The sequence below is a fragment of the Podarcis pityusensis genome (assembly GCF_964106645.2).
Source record: "Podarcis pityusensis genome assembly, chromosome: 4".
In the NCBI taxonomy this organism is placed as follows: Eukaryota; Metazoa; Chordata; class Lepidosauria; order Squamata; family Lacertidae; genus Podarcis; species Podarcis pityusensis.
The window spans coordinates 98,945,199-98,953,494 of record NC_138027.1 but is presented as its reverse complement, the minus strand read 5'-3'; the positions used below and the strand labels follow the sequence as shown (position 1 = coordinate 98,953,494).

General features: G+C 41.4%; 1 long non-coding RNA gene across 1 annotated transcript; it reads right to left on the bottom strand.

Moving 5' to 3' along the window:
• Window positions 1–2,601: 2,601 nt before the first annotated feature.
• On the bottom strand, window positions 2,602–5,178 carry LOC308476109. Its single transcript, XR_013985718.1, has 3 exons — window positions 5,088–5,178; window positions 3,613–3,780; window positions 2,602–2,686 (listed from the first exon to the last, which is right to left on the bottom strand). It is a non-coding gene; the product is annotated as an uncharacterized lncRNA (long non-coding RNA).
• Window positions 5,179–8,296: the final 3,118 nt, after the last annotated feature.

Sequence of the window (8,296 nt, the reverse complement as noted above, 5' to 3'; positions counted from 1 at the left end):
GTCTAATTAAAGCTCTGTTGCTTTGCCTGTGAAATATAGGACATGATGCAAACATGTTATTGCATGTTGTGAAATACAGGAAAAAAGCTGATAATTCAGAAGAAGAAATCTGAAGTTTTACAAGGAACTTTTAATTAAAATCTGTGACTGCATTGCTAATTCAAGATGCAGTGCACAATTTATTGAAGCCAATAGCAAGACTTCTGTTGCTGTTAATGACTATTGATTGTGCCCTTTGTAACCAACAAAGCTACCAGAGCAAACAAAGAGTTCCATCACACCCACACCTTCCCTCCATTTAAAGAAAGTTGATTTCAGAATATTCATTTTGCTCTTAAATCCGCCTGTGCAACCAGTTAGAAATGGTTATTTCAGTGAAACTTACTGAGGTCACTTAGTGCCTCATTCATAATTAGCAGAATCAACAGATGACTTGCATATGCAAACAAGACATCAGCAGTTTAATTTTATACCAGAACCTTCACGCTGCAAGATGTCAACTCAAATGCAAGACATTTCAGTCAATTTAGCACTCACATTCAACTGCCAGTCACCAAGGTCTCTCTCAAACATGATTAAAACGGTCTGATATTTCACTTGATTATTCAGCAGCTCATATGTCACAACTGAATATATTTGAACTAGTTCTTTGAAAAGATTGTGTCTGGTCCTGCTTGCAGGCTTTCCATTATCATATTGTTGGCCCCTAGCTACAATTTACCCCAAGGTATTTTTTTCTTCTGTTGAAACTTTTTCATCATTTTGTCTCTGGAGCTCAGAAGCACAAAGGGTCTTCCAAACAAAAAAACAGTTTAAGTCAGGCCTTGCTTTTGTTACATTGCTATAAAATCAAGTGGTTCCCAAGAATTTAGCTGCCGTATTTTAAACAAATTAATTAATTTCTTTCTAAATAATACAGCTGCATATAATTAAAACATCTAACTTGTGGTTCTGGTAAAACAAAACAAAGAAACCTACGCAAATCCATACTTCTGGCTTCTTGCAATCATCACTTAATTATTAACAATGGAAAGCATTGTTCTCGTAAAAAGGGGTCAGACATACACTTTAGCAGCAAAAGTGAAGGTAGGACTTCAATCATTGTTGACCTGTTATTTTAGCTGTTGAAGATATTGAGCACTGGTCTCTAAACCTGAAGATAAAGAGGAAGCCTTTCCATAAAAGTTTAGAGTGCAGAAGCCAATACTGACTGTGACAGAAAAAGTGTACAGTTTTTAAGGGATGTTTTCTCTTTTAAGCAGGCTTCTCTGGTGACTGCTTTCATTGCGTCCCACAGGAGAGGGGGTTGTTATATTTACATAATTTTCTTTGAAGTAGTTTTGGAGAGTTTTTGTGAGATTCTCTAATTTGTTTATTTGTGGTTAGGATAGGACTGAAGGACCATGATGAGGTGGTTTGTGTTCCCTCTCCTTTTTTAAGAGTAACTTCTACTGGGGCGTGATCTGTGATTTTGATGTTACCTATGTTCATTGATTCCACCAAGGAGATCAAACCTTGTGTGAGCAGAATACTGTCTAGTCTGGACACTGTGCCCTGGTACCCAGACTAGAATGTATGCATCCCTTTAAAAACATACCTCAAAAGTTAGCAAAATAGAACAAGACATCATGGCCCTCTCATCACACTACAAACAAACAAGAGCTAAAAAAAACTCCTTAAACCTACAGAACGAAAAAGGAGGGAACTAGACTCCCTAGAAATCAACAAAACAATGATCAACATTCTATAATCTAAACAACGGTTCTATGAGTATGGAGGGATAAACTCCAGACTATTAGCAAACAGGTGTAGGAAAAAATCACTCAAAGCAGGAATACATTGCATCACCAAAAAAGATGGCAACATAACATTCTCCCCCAAAGAAATAACCTCAGGATTTGCAGGATTTTACTCTAACCTATACACCTCCCATGACCCGACTGAGGAGAAAATCAGAAAACTCCTAGCAAGGCTGACCATGCCTACCTTAAATGACGAGGAACAGGAATTCATGGACGGTCCTATCACCCTGGAGGAAATAGATACGGTCCTCAAAAACCAGAAAAAGTGTATAGTAATTGTCACGAAAGCTGGGAAGTGAGCAAAAAATTATTAGGCAGAAGAATGAATGAATAGATTCCACTTGTCAAGCTTTGAAAACTAGGATTAAATATTACTTATGGCTTCAACAAAAACATGTGCTTGGCTTTAACACATCCTCTTGAACAGCGGATATTCCAAACCCCAAAATTTTCTAGCGACATCTTTTTTGTACTGCAGATGACTTCTTTTAAAAGCAAAGACATTCTTGTTGTATTTTCAAAATGGCCTGCTTCAGTTCAAAATTTCCAGGGCAGTTTAAAGCAAGATTCCTTCAGTAGATTGTGATTCCTACTGTTCTACAGCATCTTGTAAAAGTTCTCTTTGACCATCAAAAAACTGTTTCTGAAAGCAAGTATTTTCTCTTAAATGACATTTGAAAATGTTAACATCTCATGTCTCACCTGAAATAAGCAACGTGCCCTTTAATTCATCCGCTGCTGAGGATCCCAGTAGCACCACAGAAATCTCTGTGTGTTGTCGCAATAGCTCCATATTCATAACCCACCTAAGGAGTTGTTTGGCATCAAGAGACAATGACTCTAGTCCCATCAAATTCTCCAATGAGCAGCAGACTTTGGGATAACTGCAATGAAAGAAGAATATAGAAGCAATGCAACACTACTTCTCATTGTACAAAACAATATCCACTTTGCTGTTCTTAGTGGAGAAGCTTTGAACCTGAAGTTTCCTACATGGTGCTTGCTCCACCACCCGCTATACTTTTTACTTTTGTTCAGGAGGGTTGCCTGCTTGTGTGTTTGTGTCTGTTTTATTTGCTTTGGACATGTGTAGAGGTGTTTTGTGTTTTCCTCTGAGAGATGAGTATTTTGCACTATTCATGACAGTGTCTTAGACTTCAAATACTCCCTGGGCCCCAAAAGGTTGGGAACCTCTGCTTTGTAACATCTAGGTGGAATCTTCACATATATTAAAAAGCACTGTGGAAATGCTTTTTTAGAAAACGTTTTGAAAAACACATTGAATTTGCCATAGCTCTCTGTCGCCATCTAGTGTCACATTTGTATATTGCACCATACAACACATTTAAAACGTTTTATATAGCTGAAACGTTTTATTTGCAGCTGTATACCTGAGTCCTGTTGTTTTTGTCCACAGAGTTTTCTTGGCAGGGATAATGGAGTGGCTTGCCTGTTCCTACTCCAGGTGGATCACAATTAGTGAAAATTCTCCACTATGACCTGTCTGTCTTGGGTGGCCCTGCATGGCATAGCTCATAGCTTCTCTGAGCTACTCAAGCCCCTTCGCCACGACAAGGCAGTGATCCATGAAGGAGCTCGAAGCTACTAACATGAGTCTGACCAAACTGCGGGAGGCAGTGGAAGACAGGAGTGTCTGGCGTGCTCTGGTCCATGGGGTCACGAAGAGTCAGACACGACTAAACGACTAAACAACAACAAGCTGAGTCCTATAGCTTAGTCATGCAGTGGTGGACTTTGGGCTTTAAAATTTCAGCAGTGCCTATGCGATGCCAAAATTTGGTGCCCTCACCTCTCGCCTTCAGTTGTTTGTCACTGTTGCAGCACCCCCTGCTGCGCCCTCTTATCTCAGCGCCCAGTGTGGGTGAATCAGTCATGCTCCTCTGAATCTGCCTCTGGCTCATATACTGTATTGCTGCTGTGGTGTGGAATGAAGGTGAGGGGGCTATTCTGTCTTCATCTGGAGAAAAGGGAGAAGAAAAATACACTTGTTACTCTCTTGGTGGAAGTAGCAGGAGTCATCTTTTCATATATATATATATATACATTTTTATTAGTTTTTTAACATATCATTTTCAACAGTAATTAAACATACTTTTACATCTTATTCAATTCTTTTGACTTCCATCAGTCCTGTCTGAAAATTTTCCAGTCTGATCTTAGTATGCATTTCTTATTTTCCCTATTACATTTCAAACTCATAACCAATATCTCTATCTTTTTCTTCTTTGTAACACTTCGTATCTTTCTCCTTACAAAACTTATTGTAGTCCTACTAGCATAATTTGTTGGTTACAGTTGCTCTTCAAATAATTCATATGCTTCTTCCAATCTTCTGTAAATCTCTGGTCCCGCAGGTTTCAAATCCTTCGTGTCATTTTGTCCAATTCTGCATAGTCCATTAATTTCATCTGCCATTCTTCTTTCGTCAGAATTTCTTCTTGCTTCCATTTCTGGGCTAACAATACTCTTGTCGCTGTTCTTGCATATAAGAACAGTTTGGTAGTGGGAGTCATCTTGATTAAGATTAGGTTCGGCACCATCTTGGAGAATGTGTGGCCTGGCTGACTATAAGGCCCTACTCAAGTGTGTTTTAGTTTTGGAAACTTCCAGACTCTATATGTATGGCCCCTCCAGGGCTGTCTTAAGCATATCTGGGGCCGTGGTGCAAAGCTCCCTCCGCCGCCCCCCCCCAATTTCCCAGATTTTTTTAGGGAGGACGGCACTGCCCATGGGGCTGGAGGAGGTGGGCAGCGGCTGGAGGGCAGCTCCTCCGGCGGGGAAGAGGCAGAGGCTGGACGCGGCACCTCCCAGCTCAGCTGGACACTTCATGCTGCAGTGGCCACAGCAGATGGAGGCTCCAGGTGTGGCGCTGCTTTGGCGCAGCATGGCAGAGATGGGCAAAGGCGGCGAGCTGATGCCAGGAGGCGCCACATCCAGCCTCCGCCTCTTCCCTGGCGCCCTCCAGAACCTGGCTCCCTGCGCCACTAGCCTCTATGGGTAAGATGCCCTGGGCCCCTTTGCTATAGTTAACTAAAATTATCCTGACTCCTCTGTTCTAACACTTCTCACAATGGCCTGGTTTGCATGTAACAAGCCAAACCATGTCTAAGCACGAATGCTCTCCTCCCCTAGTCAATGCTGCTGTTGAGCTACTGCCTGGAGCTAAACCATGGCTTGGCTTAGTGCTATATCCAAGCCCTAGCTCATAGTTTGACTTATTCCAGACAAGCTACAAGCTGTAGCCAAGGTTTGTTCTTGGCTTACCACTATGTGGTTTGCCTGAGGGAGACATACAGTGAGCCCAGCTTCCACTCCAGATAGCGTGGTAGCAGCAGGATTGGTGGGAGAAACAAAGCAGTCATGGTTTTTCCTGTATCAGCATAGTGACACATTCATACTTAGTCACGGTTTGGTTTAGTTGCAGGTGAACAGTGCATGGACAGGTGGGCTATTTCCTAATTTTTGGGGGAACTGGCTGATTATCTTATTGTATTAATATCTTACTGCACTGACTTTTTTTGGCATGTCTGCCCTCTGGCTTATATATTTTAACAGTTGATAAATAATACCACAATGTTGTGTTTTAATGAATGGCACTGCCTATTTTGTAATGAATGTTAAATGGTGTAATGTTAATATTATTTAAATAAACTGTCTTCTTGGATTGCTGTATTATATTTGGAAGGGAATTGATCCTAACGTTACATCAGATCCAAACCGCATTCAGCAGCAAAGCCTAAGCCTGTCAGAGAGAAAACAAGCTTTGAAAATAGTATTTGACGCCCGTGACCAAGCTGAAAGAGCTTAGGATCCAGCCTAGGTCTTACCTCTCGGGTCCTGCCGTGGTCCTGCAATGCCCCTTTTTGGAGAAGATCACTGGCCTCAGATCAACCAGCTTCAGATGAGCAGGTTACTCTTGCATACTGCTAGCTGAGCTGGGGTTGGGGACTTATTTGTGCTTGGGCAAAACTAAGCCAAGAATCAGCTGGCTGAGCCAGAGATTCACTGCATCCTAAACTGCTCATCCTAGTGCCTCTTGTTATAGTATTGCCCTTTATGAGGTACTAATTATCTGAATATCGGAAAGCTGTTTGTTTAAAACCTGGGGGAGGCGTTGGGGTATAAATGGCAATTTTGATGGGTGTAGCTGGATTATTTTCATAGACAAATATGTTTCTTGATTATGTGTTGCTTTTAGATTCATGAAGCATTTTTTCCCCTTGAGAAATACTGGTGGGAATTAAAGCTGCCATTGTCTGTGCAGCTGGTAGCGTAACTGCCTCGCTCTCCCCTTAACTTGTTGAGCTGTAATTAGTCCCTGTAAACAGAGACTTGTTCCCTACATCCCCCCATTACAGCCTTCACTGATGTTTGAGCCATGAGACTTTCACTGAATGCTGCCATCTGATCGACAAAGACATTTATCCGAAGTCTTTGAGAAGATGAAGGTTTACATAATGAGTAAATGGCATGGAAACTCTCCAGTACAATAAACAACTCCGGTTTCCTTGAGCTTTATTGTTTTCTGTAGCCTTGAAAGAGGGATCAGCAATTCTATTTCAGAGCATCAGGCAAAAAGAATTGATGGACGGGGTTGGGGGCGGGGGCTGAGAGATGTATCCCTGTCACTCGCAAATCACTCACACATTTAAGACCATGGAGAAACTCATATGTGAAGGAGCCAGAAAGGCACATATCAGAATAAAAGGGAATGTGTGAAAGTACTAAAAAATAATGCATCAGTTTGAATGAGCTATCGGATTCTACTACCGGGGTACAATAAAAAGGGTCATGATTAGGTCAAGAGAATAATGAAGCTGAGTAAAAAACGTAGTTTCGATGAACATGGAGTAATACAAAACTTTTTATTCCAAAGGCATTTATGTAAGGTTGAAAATAAAGTATAGGTAAACAAAATCAGAATTGCACACAAAAAGTATCAATAGTGAAATATATCATTTGGATGAGGCACTTAAACCAATTTTTCAGGTACTGAAAGAAAGCACAATGAATATGCAAGGGAGCGTCAGGCTCCGCCATGACTGATTTGCATTTTAAAATGTGTCAAGAGCTTTCTGACATACAGTGGAACGTGCTAATGCTCCCTGTACACACTCTAATGAATGCATATAGGTTGGCACTACAGCTCTGTGTGAAATTATGCACCTTATTTGTTTACAGAGAAACTGAGGGCACCATTTTACTGAATTTCTTCAGAGGGAGGATAAATGATCCAACAGTTTCTTGAGATGGGGCTCACCATTGGCTGTGGCCATAGCTTCTTTCTTTCTGCTGACATTTCCCCCCTGATTTTGTTGCTACATCAAGTGACAGCAGCAGCAGCAACTGTGTTGACAACCTGCCACCATTTTGCCCTAGTCTTAGCATCATTCAGGAACATTGGGTGGGGGATGGCAGCTGCCACGAAACAGGAGTAGAATATTCTGAGAAAACTCTACGAACGGACCTTTTACTAGGTGAGAAAAAAAGGGAGGGGGATCTCAGAAATTTTCTCATGCAAAAATGTCTTCTGAGAAATTTGGTTGAACTCTAGTTGGAACAGATGACAATATGTGCCTTAATCACATGCACTGCGATTGGAGAACAGAAGGATCTGTGCATATTTTGCCCCTCTTTACCAATCTGCTTCCACAGCCACATATGTAGGCTTGCTTGTGTAATCCCTTCAAGGTATATCAGTATATTCATTATTAATATCCCTGCATTGCAGGTGGGGGTGAAAATCTGACTTGCCTAAGCCCATCTAGGGGAGCTCATGGAGGAGGCCACACCTGAACTCAAAACCTCTCGGTTCACAACTCAGTTTTTAGCCACTGTTTTGCACCCTCCCCCTTTTTAAAAAAAATCTGTTAAATGTTCTAGCTAGTGTGGGGCAGGAACTGTTCTATTTCTAGAGTCTGTATAAATCCCAGAAATTAAACTGGAAAAGAAGAAGGCCAGTGACAGGTCAGCATATTGTCAGATAGGTAGACATACTTAATAGGATCTTGGGAACCAAGTCAATGTCATGGTTGTTGGTTTATTTTAAAGTCAGATAATACTATTTTTAACACACCGAAGGCCAAACATATATTAGGACTACAGGAGAGATTCGAACTTGATAGACCATTGGAGCTGCATACAATTTGCCACTGCTGACATTGGAAACTTATTTCAGTACCAATGTTTGTTTAATTTCTATTATCAGCATTCCCATGAGGAACCAGCTATTTCACAGGCCTCACCCACACAATAACTAAGATCAGCAAGTGTGGGGAAAGGGTGAGGTAGGGCAATTGGATTTCGGCAGACACTCTCAAGGACATATGAAAGGGCAATGACTGTACAGTGCTTCCACGAAGTAATCAATACCAAGAAGCCAGGTGCTACTCTATCATCCCTTGAATGAATGTAGATGTGCAGGAGTCCCATGTCTGGAGCGGTCCTTAAACAAATAGGAACACTAGAGTCTA